Consider the following 18982-nt stretch of genomic DNA (forward strand, 5'->3'; position numbering starts at 1 on the left):
CGTCCCTTACCTGTGAACAGTGCGGTGTAAGTCCTCTCTAAAGTCTCTGAGAGGTATTTAGATCTGGAGGTAACAGACGCCCTTGGCTGAATGAGTGCAGTAATGCACAGGTTTTTCCAAGTGAAAACATCCCCCTACTGAATGAGCTGTTACCTCACACACAACAAAAGTAAAAGAGACCGAACATGTGTGCTAACTGATGGTTTGAGAAAGTGGTGGAAGGGTCCGTTTATATATCGGAAAAGTGTAAGTTGACGGAAAAGAAGGAGAAAAATATGGAAAAAGCTGAGTTTGTCAGAGGGAATTTGGGGCGAAGACGCCTGTAAAGAAAGCATATGAGTATTGATTGGCAAAAGCACAAGCATGTAGCTCCCACCCTGGTGCACGGCCGGCACCAGTGGTGGCAGATACATGAGAAAAAAAAAGAAATTGGGATGTGACTTAAAAGTGTGTTTACGGGGAAAACAAAAACCCGGAAGAAAAGATACTTTACTCGCTACGAAAGAGTATAGAAAAAAAGCTAGAAGAGGCAGTACAGGAGAATGAGAAACTAAAGAAGGAATTAACTCCTGGTCACGCTGCACTGGTTAATGTGCTGCAGCCGGCGACTAAGTTATGTCCTGCTCTCCCACAGGGGAACAAACAGGCAGGAAACGAAAATAATTGGGATCAATTCCCACGGTGGCCATATGGAGAAGGGGGGTCTGATTGGGATAACACTTGGTATGAGTGTGATAAAGACGGATCAGGGTCTCCCCTGTTAGAGGGAGGGCGCCCGCAGATCTGTACTCTCACTCGAAGTGGGAAAGGACTTGATGTAGCAGGGGCTGGCGCCGTTGATGACAGCGCCACTCTAACACTGTCTCGCACCCCGTCGAGGGGGTCTGCAACTTCCCTGATTCCCCCATACGATCAAATCCAAAACCGTAAGATAATGACCGGTGGGCTAAAGTACCGCACCCGAAATTAGAAATGCAGCGAACCTGGAGTGCGCTTCAGGAATTAAAAGGATTCATGTAGAAGTAAAACAAGAATACAGCACATTGTATTACGAAGAGAAAAATATATTCTCGATGTGTATGTGTGTTTTATGAATTTGTGTGCCGGCATGTATGTGTGTAACTGTGAGTTTTGGTATACTAAATGACGGTGTGAGTGTGTTTAGCCAGCGGGACTGGCTAGAGATGTAACTAAAGAGACTTGACGAAAATCAACTTAAGGAGATTGGAAAATATAAGAGCGTCTGAAACGTATAAGTACAGTACAGGTGGACGTAAAAGTAGTTAAACAGTTTTTGTATTTTTATACAATTAGTTGCAATAATGGAAACAATTTGGTTTTATTCGAATGTCTCGAAACCAGACATGCTGAAACGCTGTAGGTTTAGAATCGAGACTGGGGAGAATAACGTCTTGTGAGAAAATCTGTTTACCTAACGATTAGATCCTGTAAATCCCTTATAGCCTCCCTAAGTCTGTCCCAGTCCAGTGGTTAAAAATGTACTGTTAATGGAGTGTTGGTTTCTCTGTTAGGGGATACTGGAGCACTACTGTCATGCTTGTTTCACTCCTCTGTTCAACAGTGTGCTATAGATTAATGTATATGGGAAGATGGCAGGAGGCCACAGGAGTATTGGGACAGCAAGTTTTACTTGCCGAGTACCAGATTTTAATGGGTGGTTTTATTCCAGATCTATTGGGTTGGAATATTATGCATTACAAAGAATGACTATCCAGAACAGGGTATCACGTGGCTTCAACTGGCTGTGATCATTCAGTATGTTGATGGTATTCTGAGTGCTTCCTCTGACGAGGAAACCCACAAGTCTGAGTTGCTTCAGCTTTAGAGTGTCTAATAGAAGCAGTTATGATAAGGCCCTTTTGTGTCTAGCATTGTGAAATTTTAACAGGGCCTGGGTGCAATGTTTTTACAGGGTGAGCACAACTCTTAACAGATCTGCTTAAGGGGGGAGTGCAGTACAAGGACAAGATTGCCTTGGTTCCTGCAGCAAAAGCCGCCTGTAATAATTTGAAACAAGCTCTCTTACAGGTGCTGAGACTGGGGTTTCCTCAGATGGATCAACCATTCCTTTGTATTATTGCAAGTAGCTGACAGAGGCCACCCAAGGAGCGAGCAGGTCCTGGAGGCGTGGGGACCACCACCTGAAGGAGGGCACAACCTCATCCCAGGAGAGTGGGTGTGGATCAGGAAATTTCCTTCACAGGTTCTCCAGCCCAGGTGGGACGGACCCTACCAGATCCTGTTGACAACCGAGTCTGCGGTTCGAGTGGAAGGAAAAGATCGCTGGATCCACGCGCCACACTGCCGACGAGCCTCATCCCCATTTACAGACTCAGAATGAAATCATTTCTGTTAATAACGATAATTGTTGCTGTAGGACTATGTTCCGCAGGAATTAATGATCATCTCTCCCACAAAGGAGAACATGGAATTAATTCCTTTTTAGGCCTCTCCTATCTGACAGCTAAGAAAACCAACCAAAGTGCCTGCTGGGTGTGTGCCGCATTACCCAAATATGTACAGGGAGGACTTTCTATGGGAGCCATTCCTTGGCGTCGCGAGGAAGTCATAGGCATGATCATTTGGAGGGATAATTTAGGAGATTTTAATATGACAAACTATGGGGGTTGCCATAACACGACTTTAACCTGCACAACATTACAATATCTACAGGAGCGAGGCTTAGAGCCCACGAGTTTCACAGGCTCTTACGCTCCTAAATATAACAGAAGCCATACACCACCATACCTGACTCTAAATAAGGAACGTGAGGGAAACATATGTTTCAGCACACTAATGGTCTGCACTTGGTTGGATGGAGTCGTTGCAACCTTACCATCGCTGCAAATATATCCACCTCTACCTTCCAAATTCCAGGATGGGATCGGCTCACCCCACAATTCGGTATAAGCTTCTTATTTTCAGAGGCATGGGGAGCGCCAAACGGAACATCTTTCATTTGTGGAAAACGAGCCTACCCATGGTTGCCAGCCCAGTGGTCTGGCTCATGTTATTTAGGATATGTGGTTCCTCATATCCGTGTTCAAATCCACAGCCCCTTCGGACCCAACCACAGACCACAAAGAAAATTGGCTGATTGGGAATATTATTTAGGTATAATATTTCCACAAGCCGGCATGAACTTTCTGAGTCGAGAGTTAATTCAAATGGCCTCGACTTTAGAAGAATTAGCAAATTCTACCTCATCTAGTCTGAATGCTGTTAATGATGAGATGGTAGCCCTCAGAACAGTGGCCATGCAGAACCGACTAGCTTTAGATTATGTACTGGCGGCCCAAGGAGGAACTTGTGCAGTAATTGGCACTGAATGCTGCACATATATTCCTGATAATTCTGAGCACATCTCAGATCTGGCCCAACACATTTACAATGAGGGACAGAAATATCAGGACTATTATACTGAAAATTGGGGAACTGGGTCTTGGGTAAAGTCTGTGTTTGGGGCCTGGGGTGGAACCTTTTTATAGTGTTTATCTGTAGGAATAGTATTGTTTATATGTATAATTGTAATCATCACGTTCACAAAAACATGTATCACATCTTGCTATAACCGTGGAACGTACAATGACATGGCAATACATACCTGTTCGCCAAGAAAGGAAATATCTGCCCTGACATTGTATAAAAATAGGCTACACTGATGTACAGATGCAGCCATTCAAAGTGCGTGGTACAGACACCGCAGTACAGATACCGCAGGTATGATGACACGGGGTACCGCGGTGCGTGAGTGGTTGACCGACAGGGGCACTCGTGGTCCGTTGGTCTGTCGTAGAAAGACTTTCTGTAAACGTCTTTACTGTGCCCGTTGTAGATATTTAATTTTACCACTGAAGGGAAATCTTAGTAGCTGAGCATAAAAAGAATAGGAGCATACTGTAACGCGTGTGAAGGCCATAAACGATATTAATTTTGGAACGTAAACATACAGTATATAGCTGGTCTTGGTACTTTAAAGAAAAAAATACACACCGGTATTCCATTTCTCCCTAAACATTGTAAGCTTCGAAGTCTTTAACTAACGTGATACCGGAGTCAACAAGCATACTTTTAGAATTTGATTAAAAGGGAATATAATATGGAATCGCGTATCTAAAGAATTTAATAACGGTATGATTATATCCGTGTACTGCGGCAGGGCTGTGTAGGGCTGTTTCGCCTGCCTGATCATGCGAGCTGTCTTGTAGCCTACTGGTCTAGGCGTGTGACTACCCACTGGCAGGTTGTGTGTTCGAATCCAGCTGGTGCTGGACTTTTCATTTTTATTTATTTATTTTTTAATCGCGTAACATAAACATATTACTGTATGCAAACTGTACTGTATACAGTATGTATATGTATATTTAATGTCTTAACTGTGCCCGTTTAATTGAATTAAAAAAAAATATTTAACACGAACATTAAGCTGTTTACATCTTCCGCCTGAGAACAGTCACCCGTTGCTACCCAACGCAGAATGGTGATTGGCTGACACTATCTGACACCCCTCTGATTGGAGAAAAAAGACGTGCTGGTGTGCTATACACACTGTGCCAGGAAGAGGATTTCTTTCTATTCAAAACGTGTATTTTAAAAGTTTAAGAAGTAAAAACCTTACAGCGTACACAGATTTCTAAACTGATCAGGATCGTTATCTTTGTCTTATGCATAATAATGTTCACCGCTCTGTCCAGCAAATTAATAATAAACTTTATTTTATATAGCGTTTTAAACTAATAAGTAATTAGATTGCTCATTAACCTAAGCACTTGCTTTTTCTTTTTATTTAGGCTCAGATTTCAACTATAGATCGTATTATTTTACCACTGAAGGGAAATCTTAACATAAACATACGGTATATGGCTGGTCTCGGTACTTTCTCCCTAAACATTGTAAGCTTCGAAGTCTTTAACTAACGTGATACCGGAGTCAACAAGCATACTTTTAGAATTTCATTAAAAGGGAATATAATATGGAATCGCGTATCTCAAGAATTTAAAGACCAGACAATCGCAAACTCATTTTCAATAAAATTATTTTATTCACTCAGCAGTTTGTGAGAGGGACATCCAGCAGGGAGAGACACACACACCGGTTTTCATTGACAAAATTGTTTTTTTTTCAATTCCTCTTGTCTCACAGGAATGTTTTGTTTGTGGACAGACTGTTAGACAAGAGGAAAAGACCGCCTCCTCCTACGAAGCATTTCGTTGATCCGATCACGAATTCTTTTCCAGTCGTACGCAGCAAGGGTTGAGAATCTCCGATTCACCATCGTACTAATGGTTTCCCGGAGATTGCAAGGCAAGGCACTTTTGCCTCTGGACCCATCGAAATTTACAGACGTGGTCCACCCCCAGTAAATTTCAAAAGTCACAAGATTTCGAAACACGAGGGCGGCGTAGCGGTCGGCTCTTGCTTTCCCGTCTATGCCGATGCACTGCAAGTACAACCCCCCCTCCATCTCCTGGGTGATGGGTAGCAGTTGGACATCTGGGAGAATTATTCGTCCCACTGGCATCTGTGAATTCCGCTGTGCTTCCTGGGGGGAGATAGCCGGCGGGGACAGCATCAACAGATTCCTGCGCGGTGGTGAACTGAGAGGCCGGGATGGAGTATCCTGAGGCGGTGTGTGCTCTGCGGGGGGCAGAGCTTCCGCCAGGCATTGCAGCCTGCGCGGCGGGGAGAGGCACTTTTCGGGAGACAGCTGCTCAACTGTTTGACTGCTGGAACTCTAGCCTCCCAATCCTCCCCAGTAATGCATCGTAATGCTCCGGCTGCTGCCGAAATGTCTCCATACAGGTGCTGCTTCTACAGGTTGGCACCCTGGCCAGTGGCCGAGAGCAGAGACCCACGGCCTGTGGCAAAATAACATAATTCATGTAAGAAATAAAGTCACACAGTAGTATTCATCAGTCGCGGAACAGAAGTCAAAATAAACTTTTCTTTTTTTCCGTCTTACCGCTTTCTTTTTTACTGTCCTGGTGGTAGATCGTTTCGCCCGTGCGGTGTTTTCTTGAAGAACAGGCTACGAAGAAATAATTATAATTGAATTTAAAATTCAAAACGGCAATAATACCTTGTAATATGCGCTGTAATCGCGTATTTCAGATGAAGTCTGCTGTATTTGCTTACCCTTCGCTCTTTGGAAGCTGGGGCGGCAGAAGCACCCCGTCTCTTCCCGTAAAACGCCTTGGTCTCCATACTGTACTATGGTCGCTGCAGTGCAGGTTCGCAGTTTTTTTTTTTGTGATGGGAGCTCACCCAATCCCTTGGTGTCTTTTATGCGTCACACATACTGTATTTCAGCGCCATATATTTCATGGATATTATGGAATATAATGGATGGATATCTTAGTTATCTTTCTAGTTCACAGGTTTGCATGCATAATTTAATTTTGAAAGCCACTGAGACATCAGGTACTACTGTTGTATTTATGAAAAAGAAACAAAACAAAAAACATACTAACAACTGTGCCATCCTACTCCTTAGTTAATACATTTTATTATTCATAAACAGTCAACATTGTTAGCAAAATATTTTGAATTATATTTAACCCTATTTTTTCTTTAGTTTTGTATTTAACTTATTATATGATAGTCAGACTTAATGTATATTTGAACAATGAAAATATATTTTTACAAGATTTTACATTAAGCACTTAAAATTAATATGGTTAATAATAGTAAACTGTAACATGCTGTAACAAGATCGGTTAAACTGCGAAGAAAATGCTTTCAGAGAAAATGTCTCAGGTGTGAAGAACATTGATAAATGCAATTTCAACCAAACCTGTTCCCACATACTACCATTAGAATATACACAAACATTTTAGCGTTTCATTCTGAGCAGAAGACCCTCACACCTGAAGAGTGCTGGCTGTGACGAATTAAACCGGTTTTACAGGTTTCAATCACAGACCATGTGACATGGGACTCAGTAAACTACAGTAACACCGTATTTGATAACGCTTTAAAAACGCTATAAAATAATGTGACTTGGCACAGAACAAGTTTACAGCACAGTACAAAGATAAATGCTGACCATGACTTTAGAAGCATAAATTGCCTTACACTCAATTTAGACACAAGCTGTTTTATTTGCATGACAGATGGGTACAAGCAGTGTTGGGTATGTATATTGTAACGCTTACTGCCGACAGGCACTGTGTAAGACCCGGCGCACCGAGGGAGCGTCTGCATTAATAACTTAGTTTTTAAAATTAGTCAAGCAATATGAAGCATCTCCTTTTACTTTTAACTCCCTTAAATACATTGAGCACAGCTTTCTCACCACTTAAGATTGCTTTTGATACCATCCTTACAAGGGAAACCTTCTGCCCCTTATGCAAAACCAAGCCCTCCTCCCATCCCAGTTTACCCTCTTTATCATCCTCAAAATCTACCTCGATTTTCGACTTAAAGCATTACTGCTTACTGGGTTTTTGAGGGGGAGGTGTCTTTTGCTGGAAATCTCGCCTGCCTCCACTACTCAACCCCCTCCTTCCCGGAGTGCTGGCTGTGACGAATTAAACCGGTCTCACAGGTATTCAAAGTAGGAAGTACAGTGTTAAGTGGTAGCTGGGCTACTCCCTCAATAGAATCGCTTTAAGAAAAAGCATTTTCAGAGAGCAATCACGCTGTGTTTATGTAGAAAAAGCGATTAGGTTTATGAGCAATCTAATTACCTATTCGCTTAAAACGCTATATAAAATAAAGTTTATTTAGAGATGAATGATCAGTGTCGCAGTTTAAATAAATTTTGTAGGAGGGCTTGGACAGATTCCAAGTGCATTTTTGCAATTTACGTTGCCTTGTCCAATGTTCTGTTGTAATACAGGCTAGAATACAGTAGTCTAAGCTTTATCAGCCTATTTAAAATAATTTTTTTGAATCCCCAGCGGAACACACTCCATAGGAATCAGCGCTTTTATACAGTATATCGCCTTTTAACACATATATTTAAACACGCGTTTACGATTTAAATCAAAATGCGATTCAAATCAATATAAATGTATATTTTGTAACGCATTTTGTTTGGTGCGAGTGAGGTTTTATTTAATTTTTGACCAAGGGAAACGTTTCATTTTTTCAAAGAAATGTTTGTTAAAAAATAAAGTCATAGTTCAATGGGTTTCAATTACAGACCATGTGACATGGGAGTCAGGAAACTAACACACAGCGCCACTGGATTTAATAACGCAATAAAAACGCTATAAAATAATGTGACTGGGCACAGAAAAAGTTTACAGCACAGTACAATAATAAATGCTGACCATGACTTTAGAAGCATAAATTACCTTACACTCAATTTAAACACAAGCTGTCTTTCTGTATGAACCTCTAAGCTGGTTCATACAGAAAATGTAGAAATGCATTAGCCTGATTATGATTAAAAAACACATAATTAAACACGCGTTTGCGATTTAAATCAGAACACGATTTAAATCAATATAAATGTTTATATTTCAGGTGGGTAGCTGCATCAGCATGCGTAGGCTGCAAAGGAACAAGTAATAGGTTTATTCCATGCTGAAAAAAAGAAGAAAGAGAACACAACGTTTCGGCCGTGGAGCCTTCATCAGGTGTGAGAGAGACAGGGCAGGGCATAAATGTTTATATTGTAACACATACTGTCCAGCCTCCATTTCTCTATAAAAATTTACTCTGTTTCACACACACACACAATAGAAGCAGGAACCGCTGCCAGAAGGGAAGAAGGTGACTATTTATTGTTATCAAAAATGACTTAGAATCGATCATTGCGATATTTTGAAATATAAAAGTCAATTGATTGTCCATAATATCGCTATTCTATTTTTTCGAAGAAATGTTTGTTAAAAGAAGAGTCCAGCACCAGCTGGATTCGAACACACAACCTGTGCGTTGTTAGTCACGCACCTAGACCAGTAGGCTACAAGACACTTGCATGAACAGGCAGGCGAAACAGCCCTACACAGCCCGGTCGCAGTACACGAATATAATCATACCGTTATTAAATTCTTTAGATACGCGATTCCATATTATATTCCCTTTTAATCAAATTCTAAAAGTATGCTTGTTGACTCCGGTATCACGTTAGGCAAAGACTTCGAAGCTTAAAATGTTTAGGGAGAAATGGAATACCGGTGTGTATTTTTTTCTTTAAAGTATCAAGACCAGCTATATACTGTATGTTTATGTTCCAAAATTAATATCGTTTATGGCCTTCACACGCGTTACAGTATGCTCCTATTCTTTTTATGCTCAGCTAATAAGATTTCCCTTCAGTTGTAAAATTCAATATCTACAACGGGCACAGTAAAGACGTTTACAGTAAGTCTTTCTACGACAGACCAACGGACCACAAGTGCCCCTGTCGGTCAACCAATCACGCACCACATCATATTGCGTCATGATACGCGATACCGCAGCCAATTACCTGCGGTACGTGTCTGTACCGCTCACTTTGAATGGCTGCATCTGTATGTGGTTTATTTTATCATGACTTTTTTTCTTCATATTTGACATATATTATAAATATTTCTTTTGTTTTTGACCCCTCAAGTCAAAGCTAGTAGTGAAATTAGATCGTAAGACGGGTTCAAACTTTAAAGTCATTTGAACCTGTAATTTGACAGCAGTGAGAATGAGACACAAGGAACAGGGGATATTTGTAATCACAGAACATTTCTGCTTTCTATGGAGCAGCGCGGGTTTGAAGGAGTGTTACTGAATGGTAGTCATCGTCGATGTGAGGCATGGGGTCAGCTTGGAAGGTTTAAGAAAAAAAGAAACAGAAACAGAGAAGGAAAAGCCTCTATTGACAGCGGGGTTAGGGATACTATTATTATTAATACTCTGAGTTGGCAGACTTAATCTCTCATATGAACAAACAGACTGATCAGTCACAATTCATCTCTAAAAGAGAGAAGAGAAAATACTATGATTCATAAGAATTCATCTTGGAAATACAGAAACATTCAGGTTGGTCACACTTCAACTCAGAAGTATAGAAATACTCAGACTGGGCCAGGGATAATCACAAAAATCTAAAAACATCTTGTCTGATATGAACCGTATGAAATAGAAAAAAGTCAGATATTTCAAATGTAATATTTCAAATAAAACCCCTCTAATGTCATTTCACCTTTAAAAAAATCTCAGATAGATCAATGCTCATCTCTAAAATAAACAGCTACTCAGGTCAGATTTCAGTTCTAAGATAAAGACATGTTCTAATGGGCAGCCTTTACTACTAACTTGCAAATGTAACACTTTGGAGGGTAAGATTTCACAGAAACAGACACTTAGAGAATTATCCAGCTGTAGTGTGGTAGTGAGGGGAGCCTCACTTTCAGCAGATTCACACTCACCTGGTTTTATACTGACGGGATGTTTACAGTGTGAACTACAGTCCAGACTGCTGAGAAAAGTTTTTTATCTTTCCAGTGTTCAGAGATGTTGTCCAGAGAGACAGAAACGCCATTCAACTACAGGAAACACAAAGTGAAAGAAAAACTTTCAACTGGAGCCTTGGAATTTATTGTTTGCCTGTTGGCAGAGCAAATACAGTGAAAATACAGTGAAAACTGTGATATTTTACACCTTCAGATACACATTAATAATAAATCTGTCATGTGAATATCTATATGGTCGGACTGGGACAGGACAGCACCTAACCCTACAGTACACTGTGCTGTTAACTGGTATGAAAATCACAGGATACTTACAGGCTGGATACTCTGAAAATTGTGGTATGAGCTCCAGTTCCTATTGTTCTGAAAGAAATATACAATTGTCTCAGGCCTTTTAATAATTAGATTTGAAAGTGACCTTCCCTTCGGAGACTCTCTATCGCAGTAACGGATTATTTTTGCTTTCAATTTTCACTTTCAGCTGTAACACAGAGAGGCAGGAGGATTCTGGGAAACTGGGCAGTGGCTTCAGGCTGTGTTGTTGTGATCATGCAGCTCGAGCACAAATCAGTGTTCAAGAGTGCAGGAGCTCTGGGACTTTTCTGTGAAACAGGTATATAAAGCTGAAGCCCAGCTCCTCTTGTCTATTGAGTGTGTTCACAAGTACAGGCACTCCTGAGTGCTGAGCTGTGTGATCACAGGTTCAGGTCTGGATCATTTCCCCTGTGGTGGCGCACAGGCTGAGCCCTGTCCAGTGTAGAGTCAGTGGGCTCTCAGCCAGACTCCCAGGTGTTTTCAGTCTCACCTCTCCTGTCTCTGGGGCTGTGCTGTCTGTGACACCAGTGGCTCCAGTGTGGGAGTGTTGGAGGAGTCTGCCTACTCTTCCTCATTTACCATCATCAGCGGTTACACAGATCACGAAGCCAAGAAACCAGTCATCCATTTCCCACCAGCTATTTATGGATATAAATTAGATTGAATATATTGAAAATATGTGGACATTGAGTGTCTTTCAATATCATGAAAATATATATTTAAATCAACTCATAATTCCTTAAATTATACTTGAATTATAATGAAAAATATATTTCCAATAATATATTGTAACAAGCATATTTCCTATTATTCCAAAAATACACTTACATTAGTTATACCAGATTATTACATATTCAGTGTACTGTGTTGTCTCCCAGGTGTGTTTCATTCACTTCCATGTCTTTCTAAATGTGTTTTTCCAGACCAGGAGAAAGAACTCAAGAGTCTATGAATAAAGTTGAGCCAGACTGAGTTCCCATGTGGGTCTGAAGGGAAGACTAGACAGTCAAAGATTTCACAGCTTGATTCTGGTTCAGAAGATTAACAATGAGCTATTTTCCAGAGCTGAAAAGGTACAAGATAAAAATATTTTTTAGAAACAGCACATAAGATAGCAGTGATTCACCCAGAACTGAGCTCTTTTTAATTTCACTTATTTTATTGACACATCCAATGTTATTACAGTAACCAGAAGAATAAAGAAACTTCTTGAAGAAGTTAAAAGAGAGGAAAAACAGCACTGAATTTCAATCAAAAGAGAGTCTGAAGCAATTCAGGGGACAGGAGAGTATGTGGGAAGGAGAATCAATTAGTGGCCTCCTTCATTTCTCACAGAGTGAACTGTAATAAGTACATTGGTTCATTAGGCTAAAACCCTCTTTTAATTTCAAAAGTTCTTGATAGAATATGTTCAGTATGTTCAATAATTCAGTCATTATTGTCCTCCTAGAATAAGGATCTTGTTGCTGTCTTCGTTTTATAATGAGGAAGGTGCAGGAACTGTCTGAGGAAGTCTGCTCACTGTACAATCTCAGCTCCACCCCTTCTGCAACATGTGGTTATTGTGGTCTTGGAGACCTGGAACTGAGAGCAGCACCGAGCCCTGAGAGGTGAGGACTGAGCACGTCAGCAGCTGACAGGCAGAAGTCATGAAGACAGCTTGTTGCTCTCTGCTCACTGTGGGGACTGACTGAAGGTCTGTGTCACTTCAAGAGCAAATCTTCTGGGTTACAACTTCACAGGTAGAAAAGTGTTTGTTAATCTGGCTGTGGAAACGTTTAAATTATACAGTAGGTCACACATGTAATGTTTTTCAAATAAAAAAAAAATATTTGAGCAAATTATTAAGTAGTACACTTTTGTTTTGCCATTAAGATATTACAGTATATTGCATAAGACAGTTCATTAGTGAAAGAAATATAAATTACAAATTTACAATTGTCAGGTGTTTGATGGAAAATCAAGTTTTTTGTAAAGCAATATCAGATATATTTAACGTTAATATATATTTGATAGTGTTGAACTGAGGATCTTCACTCTGAGCTTCAGTGTTGCTCTTGAGTGCTGTTTCCTCTCTCAGGGAGCTGGGCTGGGCTCTTGTCAGTAACACATGGTACCAGTTTCACTCCACACTTTCCTGTTAATTGTGTGCTGGGAGGTTTTGTACTGTGTGGTAAGAGGTAGATTCACCTGTTGAGAAACCAAAGTGTTCTAGAGCAGTTGGGTACGAGAGTTGATTTTCAGAGAGAGTCATTTGATAAAGTGGAAGACACAATAATCTATAACCTCAATTATGTAACAGGGAGTCCTGGTGATTGACAGACTGGCAGGCTAATCAGAGAGCTGAAGACACATGAGTGACAGATGTATTCAGCCAGTTCAGAGCAGAATGATTGGCTGGTCCCAGTTCAGTGGGAGGGGCCACTGAGGTGCCTGACACTGATCAGAGTGAAAGCAGACAGAGGGATGAATCAGAGGAACTTGACTTCTGTCATTTTGAATTGACACTCCAGGAGTATCAGACGAGCTGGTAGGGGACAATATTATATGCATTAATTAGCTGTTTATTATACAGCAGACACTTCATTGTAAGGTTCTGGGAATGATGAAACTACAGAGCTGCTCTGACCTTGTGTATTTCTGCTTCCAGCTTCTTGGGTTTTATAAACCTTGAAAAATACTTCACATTGACCAAAGAGAAAACTAAGTAAGCAATTATTTTCTGTTGTGATGTTTAACGTAAACCCGATTCATTCAAAAGCTGCCTCTAGATCATGCAAACTCATTTCTGGAGGTCAGAAGAGGACAGGAAGGACAGAGAGAGGTAGTGCAGTGACAGAAGAAGAAGGTGGAGAGCAGTTAGACTGTACACACACACACACATGCACACACACAAGTCGCAGAGATTGTAGATGATGTAGAGACAGCAGAGACTCCTGCACAGTGAAGGGCAGAGACCAGTGAGAGGTCACGTCTCAGCTCATCACCCAGTCTGAAGGTGAAAAGGTCAACAGGAAGTGCAATAGAGGTCAATGAGAGGTCATGCCTCAGTACATTGCCAAGTCTGAAGGTGGAAAGGTCAACAGGAAGTGCTATTGAGGTAATGAAAGGTCACAGGTAGTGCAGAACTTACAGACTGACAGAGTTTCTAACACATGGGAGAGCTTGAGGGCACATCTAGACTGAAAACCTCTGTGGACAGAAGATGTCTGTATTCTGTATCTACCACTGGCTCACACTGATGTTTTTTAAGTTGTTTTACTCGTTATTGCTGCTGCTGTTCTGTGTTTATGATTTTCTTTAATGTCCTTGTATTGGAGCCGATATGCAAGTAAGCCTCTCATTGCACTTGTGCAGATGACAATAAACTGAAGTGAATTGTGTAACAGGATTAATATTCTGATGATTCTGATAAATACATTGTAAAAGTTAAAGTTCCAGGAGAGCTCTCTTTGATGCCGATAACTCTGGTTTTAATGTGAAATGAGTAATTAATACATTGTTTTATTTCTCAGTAGAATGTGCTGTCGCTATTTAATTAAATAAACATCTCATTGCAAATAACCTCTTCAAACATCTCCAAACTGGTTTCAGACAATTATACACTTATAACAATCAGACAATTCTAAAATAATGATGAGACGAGAAACCCACAGAGCTGATACGAGACACAGTAGCAACAGGACAAGTCAGCAGAGGACAGATAGATCAGACAGTCTGGGCAGCTCCTGTCAGAGAGGAGCAGGGTTGTCGAACTCTCTTGGCCCTTCATGGCTCTGAGGATGAGCTGGAGGACTGAAGCTTGTTGAAGTGTGGAGTTAAGCTGGGAGAGAGACGCAGTCTGGTCTATAGAGCACAGCGACTGGACATTCACAGTAGAACCACTCTGATGATGTTGTTCAGTTTGTCACTCAGTGTGAACAGAACTACTAGAAGCAGAATGTCTCTGAGAACAAACACAAGACAAGATCCCTCAGACCCCACTCGAACCTGCATCAGGGGAGAATCAGTGTAGTTACATTTTGAGGTGCACGTCAATTCTATTTTAAAAAAACTATTTTTCTTAAGGAAGCTTAAATAATTGATGTTGACAATTTGTTGATGATAACGTTTTACCAGTCTTTTCTTTGTCCTGATCAGCTGGTTTGTGAATGTGAATCTGAGGAGAAAGATCGAAGTGAAGAGTACTGTCAAGCTGTGTCACAAAGTCTTCGGTGCAGATGGTTCACACCTACCCCATGTCTATCGGTTATGAGTCCTGCTTAAAATAAATTCCATCCTAGAGGACCCTTCACTCCGTTTTTTAATGAATCCCAAATACCCCCCTCACAGAGCAGATTCAGATTTCCCTCTCTGAAGATAAACAGGTTTACAGTTCTCATTTATTACAACACTGTGTATATCTGTATTGTGTACAGTATTTGTGTTTTTTTTTATATTCTCTGCTACTATAAAACAAACTGCCTCTTGGGGATAATAAAGACTCTCTCTGTGTCTAGGAAAAGTAGTTTAGATGTTGGATCTTGAACATCAGAGAAACCCTGAGAAAGAGAGAAAAGATTGTGTTCCTGATTTATAGCGGTGTTCTAGGTTCTGGTAAAGACAGAAAACTTGTGGTTTTGTAGTTGATCCGATAAGAACATAACACTGGAGAGAAAGCAAATCAAATTCAGAAAGAGAACATGGCACATGACATTTAATATCCTTTAGTGCAGGCAGTAAAAATACGAGCTGTAGTTTCAGTACGGGAAGTGCTGAGAGTATATCTGTCAGATACCAGTCCTGTATCACTTCATTCTCAGAGAAAGAGAAAAACACACCATGTCTCTGTGTGGTGTCTGCTGTAGACCTGTGTTCCTGCATGTCCTCACAGTCCTCACACTGCCTGAAGGACTCTCCTCTCGCACTAACACGCGTGTGCCTTGACAGCTCAGGCCTCTGACTGGTGCAGACTGGGTGTGTGGTCACTCTGACATCCTGATCTGGAACCTGTGAGCGTGTGTTCACATGCTGCAGAGTGATGGGAGAGAATCAGGTGAACTGATGGAGGGTTAATGAACTGAGAGAGGTGACAGACAAGGAGCAGGGCAAAGAAGAGCTGGGAGACAAAGCTGATATGAGCTCTGTTATATTTTCATATATTTGGCTAGAAACTTCAGGGTGCTAGATTAGCTGATAAGAGACCAATTGACTTGTATTAATTCATAGTATTCTTATTATCAATATGTTTTGCACTGTTGTTAAATTTATATGTGCCAAATTATGAGACTGTTACAATTAGGGATGATGAAAATGGAGAATAACAGAAATGATTGAGCATGTAAGTGAAGAAGTAAATTAATAATCTTAACCCTTTACAATCCTAATTGAGCTTTGTCAAGAATATATTCGAGCGGTTGGTATAGTTAGGGGCCGACGAGCTCTTGGTCCTCTGGCACAACATTGGTGAGTAGTAATTCAGGCAAACTTGGTTAAACAAATATTTATTAACAATGGCAATACACAGTCTAAACACACAACGTAACATACAACACACAAGTTACACAATGTAAAAATTTCTAAGCGAGGTGTTTCAGAGGCCAAAAGAAGAGAAAGCTGCCTTCTGAACTAAACAAAACACAACATGTGGTTAAAACTCTCTGCAGACCCAGATGCTGCAGAATGAATGGGAACATATCTCCCTCCTCTACACTAACACTAACACTAACACTAGCCAGGAGAGGCCTCTTTTAGCCAAAGGATTTACACAGGAAATCAGAGCTCCATAAAAACCTCAGGATAGCAAGCTCTCTTAATAGGATTCAAATACTGAACTCCGGCCTGTTCTTTCCTGGTGATCTTCTGCCTTGCTGTGCTCCTGCTCCTGCTCCTGCTCCTCTCTTCTGCTTGTTTTTATACCCTGTTTCTGAACTCTTGATAGGCACTGTTACGACCCCAAGTGTCTAGGGGTAAAGGGCTGTAACACTTAGGATAATGCTTTCGGAAACAGGTGGGTTCTGGTGAGGGACTAGGAAGCGTGATAACAAAGGTGAGTGCAAAAGTGATGATTTTAAGTTGAATAAGTGACTGGAAAGACACAATAATAGGGTGAGGAACTAGAGTGGTGCCAAAGGAAAAGAAAATAACAAACAAAATGGAGCTGGCTGGGAAAGTGAGGGAAAGCTAACCTGACTACAGAAGAAAACCCGAAACACACGGTCTTCAACACCCTAGCTAACCTCCACTGACTACCCAAAACCATACAAGACGAACAGCCATACTAAACTAGTGTAATAATATAAAATCAACTAAGTGTGTAAAGTGTACCCAACCACCTCAACTAACTAACCACCTCAACTAACCTTACACAAGTTCACACAAAAACACAAGTGAACTAGGAATACAAATTAGGGAAAACAAGAGTAATCAACAGGAGCAGGGTACAAAGAACAGAGAGGTTGAACATATAACACGTTAGGGCAAGGTAATGGCAAAACAAGGATAAACACAAACAAACAAAAGTACAAAGAAACTAACAGAAACCAACAAACTAACAAAGCCAAAGCAATAACCAAAACCAATCAGGAACTAAGTCAAACGAAAGGGCTCTTCCTTCAGAAAACCTCCATGTTATATCCTGAATAAAATGCACTCTGATTGGCTGAGAAGCTAATTGTCATACAGAACAGTGGTGTGATGGTGGGCCAATGGGGGATGGAGAACAATCAAGGGTTAGCAGTGTGGAACATAAAAAAAACACACAGATCAAACTTTATTTGTATTATTGCTTTGATCACCCCTGCATCTCAGCAAACATCTCTTTGTTTTGTTGAAGCTCCTGAGAACTGGAAACTGTTGACAATAATAATAATACTAATTGCTTACACTTATATAGCGCTTTTCTGGACACTCCACTCAAAGCGCTTTACAGGTAATGGGTACTCCCCTCCACCACCACCAGTGTGTCCCCCCCACCTGGATGATGCGACGGCAGCCATAGTGCACCAGAACGCTCATCACACATCAGCTATCAGTGGGGAGGAGAGCAGAGTGATGAAGCCAGTTCCAAGATGGGGATTATTAAGAGGCCATGATTGGTAAGGGCCAATGGGAAATTTGGCCAGGACACCGGGGTTACACCCCTACTCTTTTTGTGAAATGCCCTGGGATTTTTAATGACCACAGAGAGTCAGGACCTCAGTTTTACGTCTCATCCGAAGGACAGCACAGTGTCCCCGTCACTATATTGGGGCATTATGACCAACACAGACTACAGGGTGAGCGCCCCCTGCTGGCCCCACTAACACCTCTTCCAGCAGCAACCTTAGTTTTCCCAGGAGTCTCCCATCCAGGTACTGACCAGGCTCACAGTGGGGATGCCAGTTGAGAGTTGCAGGGTGATTTGGCTGCTGACCATATAGCCATGTGTTACCTATTGCATCTAGATTTCTCAGTAGTTACAATAGTTGTGACAATGTGCTCTTTTGTTCTTTGTGACTGTGTAGTGTACAGCAGTAACACAGTCAGAGTGTCCCTCAGTCTCTCAAAGGACAGATGTGTTCTTGCACACAGTGTAAGCCAGGTAGAGAGGACATACTGCAGACAGGAAACAAGATGTACAGGCTTTTTATACAGTACCTCTGGAGGATATAATTGTGTTAAGACTCCATGTGCTATGAATTAGTGTCCTGTCAAGAGTGTATCCTATCTTGTGCTCATTGCGTGCTGGGATAGACTGCAGTGATAAAAATGTCACAGACAGCATTATCCCATAGCAGAGCATCAGCACCAAAGAAAGGAGAGGAGATAACTTCACATGCCTGAAAACACCTCGGAATCTGGCTGAGCCCACTGATTCTACACTGGACAGGGCTCAGCCTGTGTGCCACCACAGGGGAAATGATCCAGACTTGAACCTGTGATCACACAGCTCAGCCTTGAGGAGAATCATGAATCCTCACAGTAGACCCCTAAAGACTTTTCTGAGTCTTTGTACAGGATATATAATGAAGAATCAGGTTTTCTTAGTGCTAATGTAGGCTGGACTTATTAAGTGTTATTAAGTACATTGTGAACAGAACAGTGTCTTACTGTCTTACTGCAGACATCTGTGTACCATATTGTGAAATTACACTCTGACATATTCACACTTTTCAAACTTCACATTTTATTTAAAACCAAAATGCTCAAACTGAAGGATTCCAAATGTAAGATAAGATACAGGAAATATTGGTAAAAAACGAGAGAAATCTCAAAGAGAGAAATGTCTT

General features: G+C 41.1%; 1 protein-coding gene and 1 long non-coding RNA gene across 2 annotated transcripts in view; both read right to left on the reverse strand.

Annotated features, from left to right (window-relative positions):
• The window catches only part of LOC107076098 (butyrophilin subfamily 1 member A1-like), a 244514-nt gene that overhangs the window by 167502 nt on the left and 58030 nt on the right, over positions 1-18982 (reverse strand). The gene's annotated exons all lie outside the window — the stretch shown is intronic.
• LOC138238080 (uncharacterized) lies at positions 9899-10851 on the reverse strand. The gene is made up of 3 exons (XR_011189266.1): positions 10734-10851; positions 10377-10493; positions 9899-9921 (listed from the first exon to the last, which is right to left on the reverse strand). It is a non-coding gene; the product is annotated as an uncharacterized lncRNA (long non-coding RNA).

The sequence above is a fragment of the Lepisosteus oculatus genome, chromosome 4 (assembly GCF_040954835.1).
Source record: "Lepisosteus oculatus isolate fLepOcu1 chromosome 4, fLepOcu1.hap2, whole genome shotgun sequence".
NCBI lineage: Eukaryota > Metazoa > Chordata > Actinopteri > Semionotiformes > Lepisosteidae > Lepisosteus > Lepisosteus oculatus.